The sequence below is a fragment of the Molothrus ater genome, chromosome 2 (assembly GCF_012460135.2).
Source record: "Molothrus ater isolate BHLD 08-10-18 breed brown headed cowbird chromosome 2, BPBGC_Mater_1.1, whole genome shotgun sequence".
In the NCBI taxonomy this organism is placed as follows: Eukaryota; Metazoa; Chordata; class Aves; order Passeriformes; family Icteridae; genus Molothrus; species Molothrus ater.
Genome location: NC_050479.2, coordinates 11,431,223 through 11,457,539, shown reverse-complemented (window position 1 = coordinate 11,457,539; position 26,317 = coordinate 11,431,223). Strand labels below are relative to the sequence as shown.

Genomic DNA, 26,317 nt, shown 5'->3' with positions numbered 1-26,317 from the left:
GTACTCTCCTGGATGACTCCAAAGGAGTATTTTCCCATTAGGATTTCCTTTTACTCTGCAACTCAACAGAGACACTAGCACAGACATCTCCAAAGCTGGCTGAATGTCAGATGTGTTTTCACAATACCTATTCAACTTATCTAGTCTTCCTCAAGATGAAAAGTCATGGAAAGGAAAAGGAGCCTCAATGAGATTCAGGAAACAAGAATGGACACAGATCTCACAATTCCCTCATTACATTTACCTGACATCATTATATGCAAAGGTTATGACACAAGATGAAAAAAAACACATAATAAAAGTATAATTTCATAATAAGAGTATAATTTCATAATAAGAATACATCATACTCATCTGACTACCTGTGTTTAAACCAAAAGATTCAAGATTAAAGGCAGGCTTAAATGCTAATTTTATTATTCTTTACTAATGTGTGCAAAATTTGGTAGCTGGTAATTTTATGGACAAACAAACTTCTATATATATATTAATACAGGTTGTTAAGGCACTCTTCAGATTGCTTCTGTCAACAGACACCATTCATAAGGCAGGACAAAGTGCAAGCTTTAACAAATGTTGTGAAATACTTTATTTTTAAGAATCCTGTTCCTCTCTCTCTACAAAGAGGAAATGAATTTAACATTTCTTTTTACATGAAATATGTTAACTGCAAGTATACTTAAGGAGGGGCAGAAGAAATATTGCTTTTTTCACAGAGCTAGAAAACAAAATTAAAGTTACCAGAACAGTGACTGTCCTTTAACCATGCAAGCTTTACCTGTAAATTTCTGTTCTACTAAGTCCTCTGGAAATATTAGTGATCAGGTGGACCTGCTAGGGAACATAAGCCCATAAAGAAATACTACTCAATTTTTTCACAGTAAACACCAGCACTAAAAATAACAAACACATATTGACACATCAGCTGGATAGGTTGACCTGACCACTCTCAAGATTTATTTAGAATTGAAGAACAGTGTCTTCAAACCTGTTAGCACTGAGACCTTCCATAACAGTTTCATGCATGTTTACCTGAACACAGTGTCTTACTTTAAGTTTTTCCATTACTTTCCAAGTATGGCATATCTAAGCCATTCCATTTTTTTTGGACACAGGGAACCTCTACCAAAACCTGAAGTAGAGATACTCCCAAACCACCTAAGCAATTGTCTTTCCTATCCTTGTTTTCTCCTTGCCAAAGCCAGGGAAACAAGGGCCAATATCATGTTACAAGTTATGTTTGAACAAGGGGAAAAGCACAGCGACTGCACAGTCCTACACTAACACTGAACGGTATAAATATGAGCTGCATCCATCCACCATATCCACTTACATTTAAAAAAACACCTAAAACGAAACTCGAGTTAATTTTCCTCACAGCCAATACAAGCAGCCGATAAAATCTCAAACCCGACCTGAAGCCAAGACTCTGGACAGAGCAAGGAAGGCCTTGCTACCTTTGGGGGCCTTCTATTTCTAGAGCCAAGACACAGCAGCAGCAGCAGCAGCATCGCGCTGCAGTCACGTCCAAGGGGCAGCGTTTACCTGTGAATCCATTTGCTTTTCATTAATTAATTTATTTTTACGCAGCAAGAGCAGCATCAGTGGCCCAGCAGGCAGCACAGCCCCTGCTCAGGGGACACCCGCACGGGATCCCCGGGCACTCCGCCCGCCTCGCTCCGCAAAGGGCTCCAAAAACAAAGACCAAAGTTTTCCCTGCTCGGTGCGTGGGAGTGCAGCAGCAAAACAGGAGCCAGGATCAACACGAGCCGCCTCCCGTCACCACACCCGGGCCCACGCAGGGCAGGAGAGCCCCTGCTCCCCGGGGCAGCCCGTCTGCTCCCCCGGCACGGCTGCAGCCCGCTCCCGCACGGGGAGGGGGGACACCCACAGCCCGGCGGGATGGGGAAGTGAACAGGGGGTGTCACCCGAGCCTCCCTCCCTGGCCCCCGGCAGAGGGGCGGCCCTGCCCGCCCCCCAATTCCCCCCCACAGCCCTCCCTCACCACCGCCCCCCCTCACCGTGCTGCGCTGGGGGCTCGGCTCCGGCTGCGGCTGCGGCTCCGGCGGCTGCATTCCCGCCCCCCGGCTCTGCCCCAGGCCGCGCTGCGGGGGCCCCCCCGCTCCTCCTGAGGAAGGGGAGAGGCAGAGGCGCGTGGCCCGGCGGGCGGGCGGGCGCGGGGAGCGGCGGCTGGAGCAGGGAGCGGGTCCCGGGGCAGAGCGCGGCCGGGAAGCGCTTCCGGGCTCAGTGCGGGGCGCTGGGGCCGCCGGGCGGGGCGGGGCCCCGGCTGCGCCCAACGGCGTCCGACATGGCGCGGCCCGCGCGCGCCGGACCGCACGGCTCTCGCGAGACTTGGCGGAGTCCGCGGCGGCGGGGAGAGGGGAGCGGGGGCGCGAAGGCGCGCGGCCACGAGCGGGGGAGGCGGGAAGGGGCGGGGATGGGGGCGGGGCCGGGGCCGAGGGGCGGGGCCAGGGCGGCGTGAGGGGGCTCCGCGCTGGAGCTGCCTCCTGTCCCTTCCCCAGCCCGGCTCGCGGGCGCTTCTCAGCGCCTTTAAACAAAACTTCCCCCTAGCTGGGGTAGGACACAGCGCTGTGTGCTAGAGATGACTGGAGACCCTCGCCCCCGGCTCCCCCCCTCGAGGAGCCTGAGCGTGGCTGGGCAGGAGCTGAGGTGTTATTTTCTGAGTGTTGGCAGCAGCGATGCGGTGCGTGCCCACAGTGGTTACACAGTTCACAGAATGGGTCCGGTTGATCACGGTGGGTCATCCGGCCCAGCCTCTCGGCTCAGGCAGGGCCTCACAGAGCACAGGCTCGGGGTTGTGTCCAGACGGTGCTGGAATGGCTCCAGTGAGGGAGACTCCATGCTCTCCATGGACGATCTGTTCCAGTGCGTGTTCTTACATGGCACAGGATAGCTGTGAACAGAAAAACGCTGCTGTGCTGTGCTCCTACCCAAATGTCTCATGATCCTGTGCCAGTCCAAGTAATATTTTTGGTCCTTCTGCTTGCAGGATGGACTCGGGGCTGTTATGATTAATATGGATTGATCCAGTGTGAACTTTTAATTGACATCTCCGGAGGCTGAAATCTTCCTGTTGAGGCAGAGCCTTGCAGATGGTTTAGTGGGTGTACACTGATTTTTCATCCACACACTGGGCCTTGAGATTGCACTCGCTTTGTACACCAGCATAAACTGGTTTAAAGCATCTTTTCACAAATCATAAAGACTATTATTTGTGTTCTTCACGGTTTGTGTGTGTGTGTGTTTAGGTATTTTCTTTGTTTAAACAGCATCTGTCTTGTGTAGATTTTTTTGGTCTTTTTTACTTTTTTTGTCTTTTTTACAGTTTCAGAGCCACAGAAACACCATTGCACTGATAGCAATGAGAGCAGATGCAGAGCCCTGTAACCACCTCCTGTCTCTCTCTGGCACAGGATTGGAAATGCAGGGGGGATGTGTGTCTTGTATTGCCATTACTGACTCTCCACGTCATCTTCCGTGTGCAGAGGCCTCAGCTCCTGTGTCAGAGGTTGTGTGAAGTTAATTAAGGAATTCCTGTATTCTGATCCCCACATCGGAAACATGCCAAGCCTGACTAACACTTCTGGAGAAGCAAAACTGGAAGTAAACAGGATCTTGATGCAACAATACTTTTATCTAAAAGAGTTTGATTCTTATCCTCTGACTGGAACTATTATCAAGATGCTGAAGTGCATATTCCTCAGCAAAAATACATAATTTCCAAATATAAGTGTGTGCTGTTAATGCCAATGAATACTCCCATAGCTATATGTAGTCTCACTTAAAATGTAAGAAACAGCCCCTGGTGCAGCTGTTGATGGTGGGCACATGACAGTCTCTGTGGCCTGACTTACACGTGCTGGCCCTGGCATCAGCATTTTTTGTGTTTTCCAGCTATAGTCTTAATTCATCCTGTCATTGCTGGTTCCAGATTTTTCAAATCAACATCTGAGTCACTTTGTCACTGCCCCTCTATAAAGTCCTTGCACTACAGCTCCAGTGAGTCCTGGCAAACCAATGTAGCTTCATATAAGTGGGCTCCATGGCTCCTTTTCACTTCAGAAGCAACCAGTGCTTTGTTTTGTTTGGAAATGATGCTTTCCCTCTGCAATTCTCTGTAGTGGACTGACAGAAGACTGTAATCCAGCAATTGCCTGACTTTTATCCCACTTTCAAAGCAGGAGTGTTCCAACAGAAATTGCAGACACTCAGAATTTTTCATCTACCCTTAGCTAGTTGTATGCTTGAGAGCAGGATTGTGAGACTGGGAAATTAATCGCTCTTGAAACTTCACAATTAATCATAGCACAGCCAGGGCTGTGCTCAAGAATTTAAGAAAAAAATCCTTATGGGTATTAGGTGCCTGATTACCCCAGAAATCAAAGGTTGTGTATGTTCTAACTTTGCTGAACACATCTCTGAAAGCAGTTAATTTTATTGCTGATCCAGCTTTTGTGTCTCTTAGCCATATGACAACTACAAAAATTGATTATACGGAAAAGGAATGTTAGGAAAGCGCTTAATGCATTTTTAGCTGCTTCTAATGGGATTTAGCAGCTGGAAACAAGGAGAGCTGGCACTGAGTAATCAGGGCTGTTCTTAGACAGCTGTGTGGGAACCAGAGTATCAGGACTCTGAAAAAAATCACCATTTTTTTCCCTGTATTTTAAAATATGCAATATATGCAAGGAAGAATTTGAAAGCTAGCTCTCAATACTTGCAGCTCAGACAGTTAACTCAAAGTCAGATGGAATTCATTGTTAAATCCAGTTCTGTAATAACTTCTAGATGAAAATGCCCCTGGGTTCTGTGTGATTTTTTTTTTGTATTTAATGCTTATGGCAGTTACTACTGCCCATTTTTGAAAGGCCTCAGGTTTGGATTTAAATTCCATGCTACATTAATTTTTAAGCAGAACAAAAATGTAGTTATTTCTGCTCCCCTTTTCTCTTTATTAGCAGCAATCCAAGAGACCCATTTTCCTGTTTTGGAAGAAAGCAATTTTATGCATGTTTGTGCCTAGGCATTGCAGTCAGAAAAACGTCTTGGTAAAGTGGCCCTTCCATAGGTTTTCTGTCTGAGTAGTTCCTATACTCACTTAGCTCCATTTACAAATCAAAAGCATAATTTTCAACATAAGCACTCTAAACTGAGTCTTGAAAATCCCCCTGTTACACCATGGTTGGTGTTTTGTCACTGAAATGCACTGAATAAGTTTATTTGGTGATGCCTAAAGGGGAATATAGTTGCACTGTGTGGGGATGGAGTGCATCTATTTGTCCGAGTTTTAGTAAAAAAAAATATATATTTTTTGGTCCTAAAGTATTTAAGTATTTATAAGTATTTATGAAAAAAAAAAAAAGAGAAATGTGTGCCTAGAGTAAGAAGGTACCATTGCTTTCATATTATTTTCCTTATGGAAGGAAATTACCTTGGGATAAAATCTAAGCAGTCATATATAGGTCTGTGGTAGTACTTTGGGTTAGTGTCAGGTCCTGCTGACCCCTGTGGTAGTTTGTATTCAAGAAATTGCAGAATTCAGGGTCTAAGCAGGATTATTTAGGTGGAAGCCTATGGAACTGGAGCTCACAGTGAAGGATATCCTTTCTATGATAATTTTAATTCTGCCTTCTTATTCTTTAAAAAGTCCTGTGCCCTTGGTTTGTAAGTGTGCCTCACTTGTCTGTGTTTCATTACATTTAAACAATGTATCCTTGGCCTTTCCTCAATTTAAGGTGAATTCTATGCCCTAAAAAACAATTTCTAGAGCACAATTCATGTACTTGACTTCAAATTTAATCAAAACTTTTTGGAATTACACATAATCCTTTGTACTTTTCTTTCTGCTAAAGCTGTTTGCAAAGCTGTTGTAAAGCTGTTTTGACTCTGCTAGATACCCAGGTTATTTTTTCATTTCAAATTGGTGTCAGCCATGTCATCGAGGTAGCAGTGGAAAATGTTTGTTTTAACAGGGTTCATGGATCAAGAAGTTGAGCTCAAAGAAGATATCTTGGAACTTAGTGACTGCAATAGTGAAACTGAGAAGTAAAAATAAACCTCTGAGAAAATGGAAAATATTCCCAAGGGCAGTCAAAAATGTTATTGCTTTATCTTTAGGTGGAATCTTTTGCTGCCTTATGAAGTGGAGATCTAAATAACTGCATATTGTTGGACCCTAAAAAAGGTCACCTGACAGTTTGAGGAACCTGTTGGTGTATGTTTGTGTGCCTGTGTGTCCAGGAAAGGATAAGGCATTATCCTCCACTATTCCCTTTTCCCTTTTTCCCTTATTCTCTGCTTAGACATAAAACACTGTCACATTTCTGTACCAGAACATTTTCAAGGGGTGCCTTTTTACTCTGAAGTTCTGTGAGTGACTCCAGCAGGCAGGGACAGAACTCTGCTGCTCTTTGGGAATGGTCTTCTGACCTGGAGAGCCAAGCAGACACTGGGAAGAGCCAGAGCTGCTCCCCCAGGGTGCCTTCCCCCACCTCTTAGTTGGCTTGCAGTTATCACTTTTATTTTGCAATTTCTGTAATTTAGTTTGCTGCTTTACAGATTAGTCTGTGACTTAGAAGAACTAGACTTTTTGAAGAACAGGTTCTTCAAAAGCATGTTTAAAAACTTTTGAAAATTTCAAGTGTTCCTTTGCAGGATCTCCTTAACAACTGCAGTCCTGGCATAGTTGCTGTCTCTATAGCTGTAAAGTTGGTGCTGGAAGACTGATGAATTAAATCAGTCATATAAGGGATTGGGGCATAAGTGGTTTTCAGTGTTTGAATGGGATATGTAGTGTGAGGAAACTGAAAAGACATCCTTGTGTGCATGCCTTTTATGAACATACATTTTTGTTGTTAGGGTTCAAAGGCTTTAGTAATAATTCAAACAGAATTTGTGATTTTTTTTTTCCCTGAAGTGACATGAAGACTGTGTTTCTCTTTTGGATTATATATATATAAATATAATTGATTCCCTTGGGGGTGTTTTTCATTGCTGTTGTAAAAACACCAAAAGCTTGTTTTTAAAATTTAAAAGTTTAATAGTAATAAAATGGCTATAAAAATAGTAATATAATTAGAGTAATAAAAATTTGGACAATTTGGATTAGGACAATACAGAGTCAATAAAAAGAAAGAGTTATGGACAGTCCAGGTACCTCTTTCTGGGCAAAATAAGCCTGAAAAAGGACCCACGTTAACAGAGGATTAACCCTTAAAAACAATAACCTGTTGCATATTCATACATCTCATGCATGATGCATAAATTCATTCAAATACAGGATTTTTGGTCTGGTCAGCGTCAGCTTCTTCCTCTGAATCCTAACGGTGCCCTCCAGGTCTGAGTGAGGCAGGAAGAAGTTCATTTCTCCTGATAATGGAGCATTAATTCCCCCTCTCTAAAAGATTTAGGTGTCCTGTGGCTGCTAGTCTCGCTGTGAGTCCTTTCTTTAAAAAAAGTATCTTACACAGCATAGTTTCTATTTTAACATTATGTTATAACCTATATTTAACACACTACTTAAGAAAATTAATACAACATAACTTTCTAACATAGCACATATAACATTCATGTTAATATTTGTGAAAAGCCAATCATAAAATACACATTTTTCACAGCTGTTAATTTTGGTGCTCTGGTCAGATATAGTTTCTGAATACCTAGAGTTTCCCTGTGGTAGCAGAAATTTAAATAAATGACATCATTTACTCCTTCTGTGCCAGTGCTATTGTGTGGGACTACTGTATTCTCTAAAATGAGCTTCCGGTTTTATCTTAGGTGTGGCTGTCCTTCCGCAGTGCACACAATGCCCCTGCTCTGAGTCCATTGTGCCATTTATGTCTTACATAGATGCACCTAGACTGGGGAGTCTGATTTGTAAAATTGCTTTTAAGGATTTTTAAATTTTTGAGAATAAAAGAAACACATTTGCAAATTGCCCTAATAGAAGACTCTGTGTGCGTTCCTTAACTTTGGATGGTTTGGTGGTTTGCAGTTCCCTCAGGATGAGTAACATTTTTCCCTCAGTTCTTGTAATCAGATCTAATAGTATCAGGGTGTTTTCTCCAGTTCCCAGATTTTTCACTGAAGTGTGGCATTTGAAAAGGAGATAATGCTTTTGAGTTGTACTGACTGCTTGTCCAAACTCATCATCACATCCTGTCAGTGGCCCGGCCATTGCTCAGTGCTGGCTGATCCTGTGAACAGGAACAGGGGCAGATAGCAGATCACCACATCACATCAGATAGAGTTGCTGGTGAAAGCAGTCAGAATGACTGGGACAGAAAAACCCAGTCTGTAGAAACAAAATACTCATCCTTATGGGAGTGTAAGAGAATTCTGATAGAAAGCATTACTGCCTAAGGATCAAGTGCTCTTTACACTCTTTCTTGCTTTCCTACTCATTTGTTGGGTGAGAGAAATACAAGGGGTGTTACACCCCTGTGAGCTGTCCCAGAGGGAAGGAATGATGTGTTTTGACTGTGAAGTGAATACTTCCTTTTATTCTCTGTTGTTTTCTCCATTCCTGGAAAGATGCACAAGTGTAAGAAAAAATTATTTCCAAACCATGCTCTGTAATACCACTCAAAGGTGCAACCCTGCTGTGGGATATGAGTGAAAACCAACTACTTACATGAGGTTTTGGCAAAGGTTCCTATTTATTATATAAAATACAACAGATTTTATTCTGTGATTGTTTTGACTGTATTTTATAGCCTGCTATGGAAAGTTCATTTCAGCCATGCTGAAATATTTTGGGCCAGCAGTAAGAGCATAAGTTGTGTGGGAAACATTTGCAGCATCAGTCTATTGAGTCAGCACCTGCAGTACCTTTACTCAGTAAATGATGGGGCATAACCACACCTGGTTTAATCCAGCTAGCATGCAGTTTGACAATCATACAAACATAGCACTCTAGGTTCTAGCAAGGGCTCACAAACTTCATATATATTATATATAAATATATGTAGGGTTTTCTGCAGGTCTGTAGAGTCAGTGATGAAGTGTGTGTTGCTGAGTCTGTATTACTCCTGTTTCCAGATGAAAGTTAATGTGAGTGTGGCCACTACACCAGAACCAGCTCTTGTGTCAGGGTCATCTGCAGAGAGGCTGCAGTGGTGTCATAGCACAGACTGGGTTAGTAGCCAGAGATTAATGTAATTTATGACCTACATGTGTTCCTCAATAGTAATGGAGAATTTTGTCTCAAATCACTGGGCAAAGCATGTAATTTCTTGGAAAGGAAACTTTAAGGTAGAGCCCTATAACTAAATATTTAAAAGTGTCTTGCTGTTGATTGCAGTTTATGACATCTTGCAGTAGTGCAGAACAGCCTACAACAGTTCTATAACTCAGCAGCACCACTTTTGGAGGAAGACTGGGATGGTTGAAGAACACTGGTACTTCAGGGAGAGTTGAGGCCAAGAAGTTTTTTAAAACACTGCTCATGCTGCAACACTTTATTGAAACAGTTCCCCTCAATTCTTGAGAAACTAAAACTTAAATCTGAAGGCATCTGAGACTCCTGTTCCAAAGTCTCATCCCAAGACAATAATCCAGTAAAGTACTGGACTCCCAGCAGCCTGGGCCATATGTGAGTATTTTACAGGTATAAGGGTAATGTAAGGCCAGGGCAGAGCACAAAACTGTTGCTGATGGTGCACAAGGACTGTGCACAACATGACCTCAGTGATTTTGCAGCTGGGACACCATGGGCTGGTGTGTGCAGCAAGGAGAGTTTGCAGAGTCACTCGCAGCCATTTGTCACCAGAGCGCTGGGGACAAACAGCTTCTATTCCCAAAGTGATGCCAGGTCATATGTGGGGTTTTTAGTTAGTTAGTTAACTTGCTTGCTGGGGGCACTAGTTTATGAGCAAGAGACTTCTCCTGTCTCCAGCCAGCTAAAAAGCACTGGCCCTTCTTTCTGTGAGGTGCTGGGGTCAATGGTAGCAGCTGCTTCCAACACTTCTGGTGTGGTGAGCCATAATTGAAGTGGGAAGTCAACTGATAAAAAAAAATCTTCTTATATCTGTCTTTTTGCTGAAGTCCTTCTGCTAGCTGCCATGGATTCCTTGGTAGTAACTTGAAATCCATTAAATATTAAGCCACACAGTATTAATACTATGATTGTCTTTTGATCCACAGACCATTGGCTTTTTCCAGTTACAGGATCTAATATAAAGCATATGAAAACAGAAAACAAATCCTGCTGTCATCAGGTGAAATTAGATTAATGTTTCCTTTTTAGGAAATTCCAGATGGTCTGCAGAAAGGTTTTCCCTGAGACACTAATAATAAAGATTCACCACCTTCTGGTCTCTTTGAAAATACACACTCCTGAAATTCATTCCACCTTTTTTCTCCTTAATGAATATAAGTAAATTTTCTGAAGACTAGGAAGAACTTCTTGCTGCTGGTTTTGTATGGAATACTTAAATTTTATAAAATTGGGCAACTATTCTAACATGCATAGTTAAGGTACATTTGTTCTGTACTAATCAAGGCTTTCATAGTCCAGCCTTCTGTATTGTTTTCTACAGAGGTTATCAGAGCATGAAAAGGAGTTCTGATTAACCTTCTGTCAGGTACTGCAAGAATAAGAACAAGCAAAAAAATGACAGAAAATTCCAGCAATTCTCCTGGGTTATATGACCAGACAAAATCTGGATGGGTGGGTTTTCTTCAAGCCAGTAGTTTGAAAAGACAGGCAAAGTTCACAGGGGGCAGAGGAAATAAATCAACCAAAAAAAAAAAAAAAAAAAACCAAAAAAAAACCACAATATGAATGCTGACTTTTAGAGAGAAATACCTCAGGGAATTCACACCTTTTAAATAAGCCTTTAACTGGACATGCAGCTTTCCACCACAGAAACTGAACATCATTTCCAAACAATGTATTTTCCTTTGTGTCAAATCTGTACCAACACAATAGTAAACACAGTGAATGCAATTAAAAAAGGATGAAAGTCTTAATTTTACAATGAAATAAATGGAGAAGAGAAAATAAATACTTCATATTTCAATATCAGAGAACAAAGTGAAGCAGTAAATGAATCAGGCTAAGTATTTCACTTTTCACTAATAAAAAAAATATTTTTCAACATCTGTGAGAATTGTTTTCTTAACAAACACTTCCAATTATATGTGAAACAAGGCAGCTGCTCATTTCCAAAGACAGATAACTATGTATTTTTAATTTATGTTTTCACACAATCCTTTATTACAGTAAAATACAAAGGATGTTCTTGAATTTTTTCACATCAGACAGCAGCTGACAGCCACTACTATTGTAGGTTTAAAAACTTATTTTTTTGTCTGTCTTGTCCCCAAGGAAATGTTTTGTTTCAGAGTCCACATATGCCTTTCAAAACGTACCTTCAGCAATATAAGAGCTGGAATGGTGTTATTCATCCTTGAATTCAAGGATTCCACTCCAAAACTCTTACCCAAAGTTACCAGGCTGCATTGCATGTGGTTTCAAGTGAAAGCTATTCAGTTTTCCACGAATTGGGAAGTACGGTGAAGTTTAAAGAAACAGCTGCTTTTGAAGATGACTTTCCAAACCTCGCTCACACAGGGTCTGCTGCTTGTTAGCATTCAAGTCAAGGCGAAATTATCTGTGCTTCCTTTGGCACAGAAGCTAATCCTGGTGCATGGTTTGCATGGGAAGGCAGCCAGGCCCCGGCGCAGACAAAACTCCGCGCGTATCCCTGGAGCGAGCGCTCGCAGGACGCCTGGCCCTGCGCCTTTCTCAGCAAGGCCATAAATCTTCTGGAAGCCAGCAGCATAGGGGAGGCTGAAGCTGGGCTTTACTGCTTCGATTTCCTATCTCATTTCAGTCTTTCAGCCAGAAGATGTGTCTGCCAAGGTGTACATAGAGGGAGCTGGTGTAGTTCCAGGAGTGAGCTTATGCTATTGAATTCTGTCAGCAGTGCAGCTTCACTCAGATAAAAATGTTACCAGAGACAATAAGCTTGCAAAGGCTTGCAAAAGCTATGTGATTTGCTGTTTTGTCAGGACCCAGGACATCCCTCTGGCTGTCCTGAGCAGCCAAGACCCCTGCCAGGGGGCTCAGAGACCCTGGCACAGAGCCCAAAATGCCTGTGGTTTTGATTATGACCCCTGGAGCAAATTACCAACCTTAGATGAAGATCTGCAAGCCATGACAAATTAGGTAGAATGGTAGGATAGTGAATTTATCCCAAGGTGAAAAAGTAGATTTTGGAGTTTTTAGAATGGGGGTTCAGGGGGGAAAGATGGAGGGATCTGGGCATGTCCTGCCTTTCTCCTTCTTCTTCTTGGCCTCCATCTTCTGCTGTGATGTTGGCACTTATAGATTGGTTTAGAGTAGAAGCTCACTGTCTAACATAGGTGATAGGTATTGGAAAGTAATTGTAAACATTGTACATGTAGTTTTTAGTATAAAGACATAACACCACCCTGGGGGCAGGCAGAGTGCCTGGAACTGTCCTGCTGGACGGACCTGGGCAGGACAGGAGAGTGAATTTTATAGATAGGATACAATAAACAACCTTGGGACCGAGAAATGAAGAGCCCTGACTCCTTCTTCAGGCGCCGGGCTGGGAAAAGAGACTTTGGAACTCTTCTTGGGGTCACTCTGAGCAGCAGAGACCCCGACACTGTTTGGTTTAGTTTTGTGTAAGGATGAGGCAAGTTTTAGGACAATATTCAAATGGGACCAGCATTACTTATTTTTCAAGTAACTGTACAAAAATTACGTTGTGTACAGAAATTAACTCTTAAACCCATCACAGCTGGTTTTATTTTTAGATTGTTTTAAGGAGCACATCTAAACGTAACACAGCTAGAAGATTTTCCGCTGATTTGATGTGCACACACTCAGACCCTTAATATCTGAGAAGAGAATCAAGAGAAAGATATACTCATTTGAAAGAGAATTAAGCACGCAAAATCTTTCTTCCTAAAGGTAATTTTTTTTTTCTGGGCTTTCTTCTCTTTGAGTTATGAACATGCGCAGCTTTTTCTTGCTGTGTGAATTTTGGTTGTTACTGACAGGAGCCACATGCATCAGAGAAACTTGTATTATCAATTTGTATTTCCATTTCAGCCCTCTCAGTTGTCTAAGCTAAGAGTCTTATCTAGATTTTACTATGGCAGGCTAATACCCCTGAAACCAAGTGAAGAGGGAAGAGCAGGGTCAAAGTGTGTATGGGGCTTGAACAGAAAAATTCCATAGCCATTTAACGCTGGCAAAAAAGAATACAAGAATGGTTTTTCCTTAAGTAGTGTGAAAAGTACCTGCATCAGTTCCACTATAGCATTTGTAATACATGTCACCAAATCCTGAAATTGGCTCAGAAATTGAGAGGAAGTTTATTTTTTTTCTTGCTTGTGATTTTGCCTCTAGAGTTAAATAGTTTTATTGAGACATTTCCAAAATACAAAATATTGAGACAGCTTTCCAGAATACAAAACACCTTTTTTTTACAGTTTAGCTTATATACAACGATTGCTTCCTAAACAATAAACAGCAGAAATGTACTTCCTAACAGATCTCCTATTGATCCTTCCCAAAGTATTTTAAGTAGATAATTAACACAGGGTAATTAAAAGTATCTTCAGTCTCTGTAATTGTACAGCCTATAATATTTCATAGTAATGTGATTCATTTTATCTGAAGTTGTTCAACACATATCTTTGGAACAATTTAATTTGCATGCCTGGTTGGTACCGCCTTCCCTCGGCTCAATTAGTCACAAGTCTGAGCAGACAGATTCAGGCAGACTCATGGTTTGGAGTCTCCCTTGCTTACTGGAATTCTTTATAGGAGTTAGAAAGCACAGTATCCTTAGGGCTAAACCTCCAGGGCAGCAACACAGCCCTCTATTTATAGATAGTACACCAAAAGGGAGCAATTCCATGGTCATTACTTTCCAGCAAAAGAAGGCAAGCATCCGTGAAGATGGAGGGATCTGTTAGCCGTGTGTATCTTTTTCCACAGCCCTACAGAAGGCTCAGGATACTGACATCCCTGCTCTCCCCATCATGGGTTTCTGTGTGTTCTCTGAAAAAGCCCAGCCTCTCACTATGTCTGGTAAGCCATGGTAATTTTATGGCCATGGTGCTGCAGGAATTTGAAACTGCAGGTTTGGCTCAGCAGAATTGACTTCTGAGTAACAGCTGTATTCTAATGTGTTACATGAAAAGATGCAGTTTGATAATTTTCACTTAATAAAATGTTCTATGAGTAAGCTGTTGAGAGATTAGCACCCTTTTTCTGATAAAATTGCTAGCTGAATGCAGATGAGAAGTATTTCATTTGCTAACCTATCTACATTGTTGCTGTCTAAATGTTTTAACAGAAATACTCTTAATAAGAACATACTTCCTAAGTGACTGTCAGTTTGGTAACAATTCTAATTCAAATCATATAGAACAATGGGCCATGGTCTTTATTTAGCCTGGCACAAGGCTCCAGCAGAGAATAAGGTGGACAGAAGTATTTTCATGTTGTCACTGTGCTGTCTGAATTCTGGGCTAGATTGGGTCTCCTTGCTCTAGGCCAAAAGCTCAAGGGTCTAAAGTTATAACTGTATCACATTCAGAATTCATGTAAGAAAAATAAAACTTAGCAGAGCTTGGCACTAACATACAATGCTTTTGTCATGGGGTCAAAAGTCACTTTTGATTATATTTTTGATGAACTGTGTTGCTCAAAGAGAAGAAAAGTCTGTGCATGGGAAAACAAATTGTTCCAGCCATGACTCTTCAGAAACATCTTATATTCTGTGCCAGCTCCAGCATTCCCCAGGCCTTTGATACTCATGAATCATTTCAGTAAACCTTATTCCTTCTGGCTTTATTTGATTTTTCTGTGTTGGGATGTATCATAGCAGATAAATATTGTGCCATTTCTTTGTCCAGTGGTCATTTTCTCTCTGCTTTAAAAAAATCAGTGAATTTGGTTTTCCTCTTCCATTAGATCATGTAGTGAAGCTTTTGGATCTTTCTTAAGCATCATAATTACATTTTTTTAAAGTTCCTTTGTCACATTAGTTGCTACACACATGTTTCTTTCCATGTTATTTCTAATCCACCCTATCAGAATGACCAAAGGTCGAAGTATCAATGAAGGAGATGCTGAGGAGGATTGAGAGCAACAGTAGCCAGGAAACTAGCCAGGCTTCCAGTGAAGAGACTGAAATACCAGCCTTCAGTATAGAGAGACACTTCTCTTGGACAGTTTTAATATTTGCAGGGCGCAAAGACTGGGGTATTTCATTTGTCATCTCCAAAAGGTCTCTTGTCAGCTAGATTCCCTTCTTTTAATTTATATCAGTTCATGACTATTCCAACAAAGACTGAAGACATAATAAAGAAAAAAATATAAGGTTCTTTTTTATAGTGTCTTTTGTTCGCAAGAAAGGGTGCCACTGATTGTACACCCTAGGGTACCCTATAACAAGTTGTATAAGAAATCTGTGGCATGGACAAGAAAGAAATTGAATACATTGTTTCTGTGGCAAGGGATGTGTGAAATTCTCACCTGGTAGAGATCCAAAAGGTGAGCATCGTTAGCAAAAAGGTAGATGTAAATAGCTGAAGCCTTCATTTCCCAACCCAGGTTGTGCAACTTTGCTAAGTCAGAGGACTGAGTTTGTGTGAGGTCTATGATGTAGAGAGAGTTATTGGAAAGTTTTTACTTTCAAGTGCTGATAATACTTCTGATAGAGTCCAAGACCAAATTCAGAACATGTTCTGATACAACATCACCACCACCAAAATAACCCAAACTTCCAAGAGGATGCACCTGAGTGGCACTGTGACTTGCACATGAATGGCTGTCAGCAGATTTGAGTCAAATTTCATTCTCAGTTACCCAGCTGAACTTAGATATCCATCACCACTTGGACACACACCCTTCTGGCTGGTTCCTGCTGGCAGTCCCTCCTAGTTCCAGAAGTACACGTTGGGATTGCCTCTTGCCCTAGGGAGACTCAGGCTGTGGGTGTGGGGTGGTTTTCAGGGACTGAATCTGTAGTGATCAGCTGACTCCTTTCTGATCCTTTCATTGATACTGCAATCCACTGCACATGGCATCACATCCACATGACAAATCTGGAACAGAGCTGGCTTCCCTGCTATCATTAACCTCTGTTCATCACGATGCTTCAGCAGGCCTGCCAAGCTCTCCAGTAGTAATGGGATAAATATATCCTGCTGAAGCAACAACACGAGGGTAAGCAGCAACTTTATCTTGCCATTTCAACTTTACACTTTGGAAAAGGAATGACTGTTCTGAGCAACTATCACAGCAGTTGCTGATATTAGCCTGAGCTGTTGATGGTGACAGGGTTTTCAAAGGAGACTTACGGCATCCCAGTGGATTCACATTTTATATATGTCAGCTTGTAAATGGTTGGAACTTCCTTTTGGCATTACAAGGGATCAGCAGTAGAGAAGCTACATAAGCCAATTTCTCTCTTGTAGTTGATGCAATTGACTTTTCAGACAACCAGGACCAAAGTACATATTTAATGCTTTCAGTGCTAGGTTTTTAAATTCATTTTAATGGAACAGCTTCCTTGGGTTTGCCCAGGATTTATATTGATAGAAATAAAGGATACCAAATCAGGATACCAAAGAACTCAATGCTGTGGGGCTAAAGAAGGGCTAAATACTTATCTCCACTTATCTCCCAAACTCATTCCAACGAGTCAAAATAATTTAGTTTGACAGGAAACTATGATACATAACATAGAATATATGTAGCCTCCAGCACCCACTGTGGGAAATCTCTACTAACTACACTTGTGGCACTGAGAGCAAAATGTGTCCCCTGTATCTTTAAGAGACCAGCAGTCTTGGAACAACAAATTAGCCTCAGTCTGCAGTCTGTACACTAAATGAATGAAATTTTATCATGCTTCCTCCAAGAGTGCAGAGAGCATGGGTAGATGTAGGGTGAACCTGTGCTACTCATTAGTCGCTCAGGGATGACACCTTCCATGTTATGCTTGCTGCCATTGTACATCAATCCACTTTACAGTTTTATGTCAAATACTTTTTTGAAATCCAAGTAGATTATATCCATTAATCACTTTGCCCAGTCTGTGTTCCTTGTGATGTCATCTCTTATTAATATCTTTAGGATCTTGCCTACCACCAAGGTCAAACTGGTCTATAATTTCCTTGCTCCACCCCAGGCCTTTATAAAGAGGGTTGTGTTTGTGTTATGATGTCCTTGAGTAGCTGCTTCATTTTCAGAAGGCTACTAAGAATCTTTCACCTATTTTTTATGGTTTTGATTTCTAAAGTTTTCTAGAAGTACTGAAAATGTTGCTTTTAGTTGCCTTAGTTGGCCCTTTTGGTGTTAAACCTGGACTCTTCACTGCTAGAATCTTTCCACATGTGGCACCATCTCATCTTCTTTCTACACAGAAAGTAGCTCACTTCAGTTTTCATTTACCTCTTTGTAGTGTAAGGTTTCTAACTGCAAATCAAAAAGCCTTCATCCTTTTCTTATTTTTTTTCCACTTCTGTGAACGTGGTGATTATGGTCAAGTCTGGGCAACATACAGGATTGCTTGGGCTATACAAATATCCTTGATTAGATTCTGTTTTTCACGGGTGGAAATAAAAAAAAACCCCAACAACCCAACTTGTATTAATAACTGTCTGGCTATCATTGTATCCTGTCTTCTCTTTATATACCCATCAAGTTTGAAAGAAGTTCATTAGAGGCCAGACCATTTTACTTTGAAGCCTTCAACACATCCCAAGCATAGCAATGGAATTTAAAAAGCAAAAAGAAAGAAAAATTGCAGTGCAGTAAACAGCTATATACAGATTACAGGCTAAAGCTGACTGAGATGAGGAAAAGTTATCCGACAGAAATAATATTTTAGTACATTCTGTAGGTAAAGTCTTTGTCTAGATTGGAGTAATTACAGTTGTGTCGTTGAAAGTGGTGTTCAGAAAGTTAATTAAATAAATCCTTGCCAATGGCCTTAACAGAAATCCAAATGGGCTAAAAGAGTTATCAGCAGCAAGTGCTGTACCTGTCATAATTAGAACCAAGGCTTGGCTACTGTAATGAGTCAGAGAGAAGTCTTGACTTCATTTTGTCAAATGTCTGAGTAAACAGGAGATTTCACTGGAAATCCTTATTAGAAGTCCTTCAAGAGAACGAAAATACATCAAAAATAAACCACGGAAATTTGCTTTATTTATTTTGAAGGAAAACATCTTGCTGTTCTAAACTTTCTTACCCTGATAATTTCCATCAGTGACATGAGTGTATGTATATATATATATATATATATATATATATATGTTTGACTTGGTTTAGATTTGGATTCTCTCAGTTCTGAGCGAGATTGCGCGTTGATGTTGCATGCAGGGCGGTGCAGATGAGGGCACAGAACATGCCATGTACATGGTGTCAGCATTCTCAGCATGTAGCATAGCTTCAAAGGCATGTCACAAATTAAGATCATGTTTAACTTACTGTTGTCTTTGCTGATGCTTATGAAATCTGCCACTAGTCTTGCAGCTTTTTTTTTTTCTCGTTTTGGCACCCAGTCTTTTAATGAAGGAGTTGATATACATGACTTGGTCAAGGATGCAGCATAATGTCTGTATCTTTTGAAAAAAAAATGTGGGTTTTTATCAGCAGTAACTACCAATATGGTGCAGAAGGGGGCATGAGTGGAGTTCTCAGCCCTTTCAGGGAGAGGGAAATGTTTGGACAGGAGTGGGAGCCTTCAGTGGATCAACACTTGGTGCAAGGCTCGTGTTGCAGACAGGAGTTTGGCTCTTACCACACATGCAATTAGGAGGAGCAAGGACTTTAAAGCAGGAGCAAGATCCATTTGACAAGGCAAAAAGAGTGTCTTTGGGAGGCTTCAAACCTAATGAGGGCAGCCTGAAATTGCTAAATTACTTTATGATGGAGAGCAAGCACACAGTGTTTAATCTCATGATGCACCATGTTTAGACTGATTTCAGAGAGGCCACACACTGCTGAAGTATGAGTAAGAACCATGCCAAAACTGAAACCTAAAATCCTCTATTTTTTCTTTTTTTTTTCTCTTAAAGAAATGAGCTGTTATATTTCGTTTTCCTTCCCTTTACACAAATACAAATGACCACCTGAGAAAGAGAGGGCATAAACAGCAAGTCATGTATTCTCTTGTATTTGCTTAGTATTCACTTGAGGAGCAGAAAAGAGGGCTTCAATCCCTCAAGTTGAACAAGCTCAACACAGTAAAATCAGTGAGTTCCCAAAGCTGCTCTATCACTGCACCCATCAGAGGGCAGCAGAAACTGCAGAACGGGCCACAGATGCTGCTTCGTTGCTTTTAATTTCACACTCAGGAAGAACCAGAAGAGAAAAGAAACAATAAAGAAAAAAAAGAAAAAGAAAAAGAAAAGAAAAAGAAAAAGAAAAAGAAAAAGAAAAAGAAAAAGAAAAAGAAAAAGAAAAAGAAAAAGAAAAAGAAAAAGAAAAAGAAAAAGAAAAAGAAAAAGAAAAAGAAAAAGAAAAAGAAAAGAAACACTTCTGGTAAAAGCCAGATTGATGCCTCATTTTACTAGCTTTGAAGTGGTCTAGTGCAATTCTGAGCACAACAATTTCCAACAAAGCAGTGTAAGTACCTGTTGGTGAGAGCAGCTATTCTGTATGCAGTAGTTGAAGCATTGGCAGTGAGGATATGAGGCCATGCTGGTATAATGGTAATTAGGGCAAGGATATGAATAGTCATTGCAATGACTAAACAAAACATTGTGGTAGAAGAAAACCAGACTGGTTTTTTAACAAATTAATGCTTGGTAGCATGGGATTTTGGATAAATACCTTCAAATAGCAACGAGAAAAATATATTGCAGTTTGCAACAGGGATATAGAGGTTTGTAGTGACATTCAAATGACACCTGTTGGAAAATAAAATGATTATTTCCTAATTTACAACAATCTAGGGATTTCCAACACTAATGCATTTTCAGAAGTTGCTTCCACAATAATAAATGAATGGCATTCAGAAACAATAAAAAGCTAGAATTAACATGGGATACAGAGACTGGCAGCCTAATGATCTCTCCAAATGTCTACTGTATCATGCAGAAGGTATGAAATTAGTGGCAGTTGTTTTTATCTGTAGATGACACCTCGAATTAAGTTCAGAGTAGCAAGTAAATATAAATTAATGATGCATTTTTCTTGTTACTTATCTGAGTTATTAACAGTATTTTGAAGTGTCTGATGTAATTGTCCAAAAGTGGGTAAATCCAGTAATGTTACTCTGAAATAAACATTGAAAGTATTTCTGTGAGTAAAATTTTATTACTGTGCCAAAGAAGCACCCATGAGGAGAGGGCTTTAAAAGGATGGAGACAGGAGAAGAGCCAAATCCCTGAAAAATCTGTGGATTGCACACTAATCTGGACAGTTTGTTCATCTGCTTCAGGAACTTCATGCAAATTCTCATGAAATCTGATCTGCTTTCCCATCTGAAGAATTTTTGGTGTATAGTATGTATAGGCAGAGTCCTGGAAATGGCACAGAAGCCTGTTCTGGCAGCTCTAAAGGCATGGAAACCATTTAGTTGAAAAGATTCAAGCAGCCTCTCTTCACTTCTTCCCTCGAGCAAAACCACAAATCAGAGCTCAAGGAGAAAAAAGCAAGAGATCCTTCCTTGGAGACAAGAAAGGTCTGTTTTGCAGAGGATTTCCAATCCTTACTGCTTCAGGAGTGTACCACACACTCGTGGCTTAGGTGATCTTGTTTCTTTTGAAAATCACTTCCATCATCACAGAGCTCTTTGTGTTGGATCAGGCAGGTGAATTCACCTCTCCAACCAAGGCAGCACCACAGTGATCTCCCAAACTAAGAAAAATGCACAATATTACTACAAGGGGCAAGGATTTGAGGAGAAAAACCACTAAGGCATGCCAACTGTAGGGTTTCTGAACTGTGCTTTTTCTTTGAATTTTTAAAAATATATTGAGAATGTAATGTGTGGGGTTGAGGCAGAAGTGCATCTAAACCAAATTTAGCAGAAACTGTGTTTCCACAAGAAATGTTGTTCTTTCTTACAGAATCTGTCCAGATCCTGTGAATTTAGGAGGGAGACTCCTCTATGTGATTTTGCTTCTGGTGAAAGGCAGGAGCTGGCAGTTCACTCTTCCACCTGGTTGCTGACATCAGTGAGAACTAGGTGGCAAGTAACATTATTTCTCATAAAAGCCAGATGCAGTTCAAAGACTCTGCCAATAAAGAGTTAATTCAGTTTGCTGATGTGGTGTTTTCCTCACACAGTGCTACATCACACTGCTTTGAATATTCATTCCCTTCATTTTCAGCTCTGAGTAAATGAATACACCAGTTTTCACTGTCTCTAATTTATGTAATTACCTTTGTCATTTGGGTAAGATTTAAGGAGATGAAAGGATTGAAGACAGGATAAGGGTTTTTTTTCTTAAAGTTTTAATAATAAAAGTAAATCTGTGATTTTAGTAAAGGAAAACAACAGACACTCTTTGTCATCACACTCAAGGGCAGCCCTTGGAGGCTGCAAGCAGAGCTAGCAAGGATGATGTTGTCAGTGCTATCACGAGTGGAAGAAGGAGAAGCATGTAGAATTATTATTTCCCCTGGAGACTCAGAACACAAGATAGTTTAAAGCTGATTACGCTTTAGTTTTTTTGTCAAAAAGATCTGAAAGACAAATAGAAAGCAGGCCTCGGGCAGCAGCATTTGCTCCATAAATGACACTCATAGATATTGGTAAAGTATCTTACAAATGGCTTGTATTGGACCAGCACCGTGTGCATCCAGTGCTGATTTTGCATAGTTCTAGGTCCATCTAAAATCAGGTTTGTGTCATTTTAGTTATTATTTTAATAAAAACTGAAATAGCCATGCTAGGTAGCCCCTGGTGTAAATACTGCAGTAAATGAATAACAGTGATTAGATTAGCATAAACAATTCTCTCACGGAGGATATTGTTAGCTCAGCACAGCTAAACTAATAGGAATTTTCTGTATTGGAAAAACCTTTGAAAAGTATGAGGAGGTCCTGGAGGCAAATGTATCTTCAATCCTTTTACAGTCCCTATCAGGGACTGTATTCTCACCCAGTGTTTTGTCAGCATTTCCTCATTACTGTTAAGCCTGTTGACTTCACTGACCCAGAAACTCTTGGCAAAGCATCCAGAAAGCAATTTGCTTCATCCAGGTCTTAGTCTCAATGAAGCTGTTTGTGAAATGGTCATCATTTGTGCTGCCTCTCTCTTAGCATCTTTGATTAGACTCATCTGATCAGTCTCTAACTGGACATATGCACAAGGCTAAACTTTGGATCATCGATGGGGCTGACACAGGCAACATAAGGCAAAGAAGAGTGGGGAAAGGGATGAAACAGAGAACTACAGGGAGGAATTGAAAATGAAGAAGAGGAACAACTGCGGTTTGTGAATTTGTAAACTTTCCTCCCTCAACCTTAAAACCTAAAATTGAATGCATTTTAAATCCAATACATAACAAATATGTTTCCATCACTGCCTCATCACGTTTCCATAATTCTAGTAGGTCACAAAGTTTTGTTCCAGAAGAAGCTTGTCTCTCGCTTTCAAATAAATTTGTACATCACTAAGTACTTCATAGATCAGAAGTCAGTATGAGCTAGGAAAATGTATACCAGGGCCTTTAATTTCTTCATGGTTAAATGAACAGTAATGAATTCAGAGGCCAAAAAAGCAAAATAAAAGGAATTATCACCTGAGGTGGAAGAATTTTTAGCCATGCAATAGATACACAGGTACAAAGACTATGACAATCTTTTCTCTTAGCCTCTCAGAAAAAGCATTTTAAAAGTGAATGCTATTTGTGACAGAAATATGGACAGACTAGTTCTTTTTCTTTCCATAATATCTATTATCTTCTTCCAACATGGGCAAATATTGCTGTTGATCCTGTAGTTCTGAGTTCACTAGGCAAGGTAATACCAGTGAATTAACCTGTGAGACCCACAGGCATGGATTTTCTGGCTTTTTAGTAATTTTCCAACTGAAAAGTTTTCTGGAGTTGTTCTTTGAAATTGCACTGTCTCCCTCTAGTGACTGCTTCTGTCTGTCATCTCAGGTTTAACATGGAATTCTCAGAGACAAGGCATTTTTTACAGCTTGTCTTGCAGTCTGGTACCACCCCATCAATGTCCCAGCACTTGGTTGCTTTTATTGTGCCTGTAAGGTTTGCAGTGTTGGTACTGCAACTGTTAGTGGGGCCAAGTCAGGTTCAGGAATTCTGTCTTGCAGCACAACAAAATCCAGCACTGTGATACTCCAGCAGTCCTGGCACCAGGGAGTACAGGCACCCCATGGAGCAGGTGCAGCCTCTGGATTTCTTTTAGTGTCAGAGTTAACATCAAACTGAAGAAACACACAGTGCTGTCCAGCAGATGCCAGGTTCCATAGTTCAGAACGTTGAAACCCAAAGTGTTTTCACTGTGATCTTGAATTGCAAAGTGGGTGGCAGACATCTGCTCTCACCCAGGAGCCCTAAGTTTGCAGTTCAGCAGGTAACACTTGCTCTATTTACTCCACTGATTTTAACTCTTTGCCATCTGGGTTATACACCCAACTTCTCAGCATCCTGCTGCATTAATATTGAGTGTTGTTCTCCTCTATCTGTTAGAAATTTTACTGTTGACAGGAACCAATTGGAATCTGAATGTATGGGCTGTTATGATGTCTGCATTGATAGGATTCCATATGCTGGATTTCAATCCTGCCTGGTTTAGGGCTCCTGCAAATCAGCCACCTGAACTGGCTTGAATTGGGTAATTTTCTGGTGTCCCCATCCACCCCAAGGTTTTGTAGTGGATATGTCTTCATGCACGTGGCAGGGGGGATTTGAAAGAGATAAAGGATCATTTTCCCCTAGCTCCTTATCACAGGCATCACTCTCTGTATTTCCATTTCCATTTCCTTCAGAAGATGTAATTAGTTTTTTAATCCAGACAGTGCAGGGAGATTAGCTGTCTGCTTCAGCATCATCTCTACCTTTATTTCCAATTTTTGGTTTTTTTCTCAATTTCTTCCTGTAACTGTTTCTGCACCTGCCTCAATAACTGTAATAATTCAGCTGCTTTCCTTCCTTTCATGACCTCAGAGAAAAAATGCTTCCCTGTCTCTTCACATTCCTCCTCTCCAGCCACATTTTGTTCTAATTTGTCCATTTGTTATTGGTCCTTGAGACTCAGCAGAGAATCTGTCCTTGTTGACAGACTAGAAATCAGACAAAGATTGCCTAACCTACCACCTTCTCAACTAGACCATGGCACTAAGTGCCACATCCAGTCTTAAACACCTCCAGGGATGGTGGCTCCCCCACCTCCCTGGGCAGCCCACCCCAATGCCCAATGACTTTCTGTAGAGAACTGTTTCCTAATCTGTTCTATTGTGTTTGTTAAAGTTGGACTGTTCTGTTCCCCCCTTGTTTTGTAATGGTTCTGCCCTGGTTCTCCCTCCCCTCCCTGTTAATGTCTGTCACCCTAACTCCACCCCAGTTGTCATGACAATCATTGCATTTTTTTTTTTTAAACTCCTCCCCAGTTTCTCTAGAGATCAAATGTATCCTTTCCTCAACCCCACCCCAGTGCCCTTCCAGTCACTCCCTGCCACCACCTTTTCCTCTAGAAACTTCTGTATAGGGCTCAGGGTGATTGGTTTAGGGGCTGGAGCCCCTCCTTCCTATTGTCATGATTGGTGTTTTCCTGTTGTCAATCCCTGGTACCCCACTCCCCTCTGGATTCCCATTTGCTCCTGAACTGGTTCCACCCCTACCTCCCTCCCCCTTTATAAGCTCATGTAACCCCTTCCCTGCTCTCTTTGATTGCTGGTGTTCCCTGGATTTTTAATAAATCCGGACTTCACCCCAGTTGGAGGGCGCTCTCTCATTCCTGTTGGCCGCAGCCCGTAACCGGTCTTGTCCCGCACCAGGCAGCGCCTGCAGCTGTAGCGCTGGGCGTTTGCCTGAGGCGCTGGCCTGAGGCCTGGCTCTCGGGACAAGAGCCCCCCGTGCTGCTGGCGGTGCTGGCCAGCGAGCCAGGACGATTTTCTCTGAGCTGGATCGCTGCACTAATCTCCAGCCTCAACCTCCCCTGGTGCACCTTAGGAATAGGTCCTCTCCTGTTGTGGGTTGCCTGGGAGAAGAGACTGACCCCCACCTGGCTACACCCTCTTTTCAGGGAGTTGTAGAGTATGATAAGGTCTCCTCTGAGCCTTCTTTTCTCCAGGCTGAACAGCCCCAGCTCCCTCAGCTGCTCCTTATAGGGCTTGTGTTCTAGACCCTTCACCAGCCTTGTTTCCCCTTCTCTGGATATGCTCCAGTGTGTGCTGCTGAAATCAGCAGCTCCAACATGGGGATCCCCTGTTTCCCTTCAGGCTGCTCCTTTTAGAGGGGTGGTCCCATAAACTGGAACACCCAAAGGCCTGCAGAAGACATTGCATCACCTACTTCTGATCCTCAGATCTTGACCCACAGCTGAAGCCTCAGCCACCTCTGGGCACAGTTTGATGGGTGCTGGGTGACAGACCTCCTGCTTTTTTCTCCCTGCACTTCCAAAGTGGGAGCCCTGCCTGTGTTGAGTTTGTGAGTCAGATTCATGAGAATCTATGTTCTCAGACAGCTGATTTATTATTTTAAGATGTTACGTTATATAAAAGAATACCATACTAAAACTATACTAAAAAAAACAAAGGATACAGACAGAAGGCTTAACAAGAATGATAATGAAAAACTCGTGACTGACTCCTCAGAGACCAGCACAGCTGATGGTGATTGGTCATTAGGTAAAAACAATTCACATGAAACCAAACATGCACCTGTTGGGAAACTCTCTCCAGCCACATTCCAAAGCAGCAAAACAGGGAGAAGCAAATGAGATAATATTGTTTTCTTTCTCTGAGGCTTCTTGTCTTCTCAGGAGAAGAAATCCTGGCAAAGGGATTTTTCAGAAAACATGACAGTAACATGCCTATGTCCCCCAGGCTGCTGAGAAGTCACTCTTGGCACGGGCAGAGCTGTGTCTTTGGCCCAAGTGTCCAAGCCTGGCAGAGGTGGAGCTGCAGGGGAGGCCTGGGAGAAGAGGGAAAATGCTGCAAGGGGGAATGAGGAGGGAGGAAAGAAGTGAAAGGAACACCCCTGCCAACAGCAACCTGAGAGCAGGATGAGGAGGAGGAGGAAGATGAGGTTCTCCCAGCACCAGAGTAGGGATCTGTGCATCTGACAGAGCTCCCATGCTGGAGCACATGGA

At 41.7% G+C, this 26,317-nt stretch overlaps 1 protein-coding gene across 1 annotated transcript in view; it reads right to left on the bottom strand.

Annotated features, from left to right (window-relative positions):
- TAB3 (TGF-beta activated kinase 1 (MAP3K7) binding protein 3) overlaps positions 1-2,279 on the bottom strand; it is a 44,104-nt gene extending 41,825 nt beyond the window's left edge. The window contains exon 1 of the mRNA XM_036406991.2: positions 2,022-2,279. The gene's annotated coding sequence lies outside the window, so the exon portion shown is untranslated. The remainder of the gene's footprint in view (positions 1-2,021) is intronic.
- Between the last annotated feature and the right edge of the window lie 24,038 nt (positions 2,280-26,317).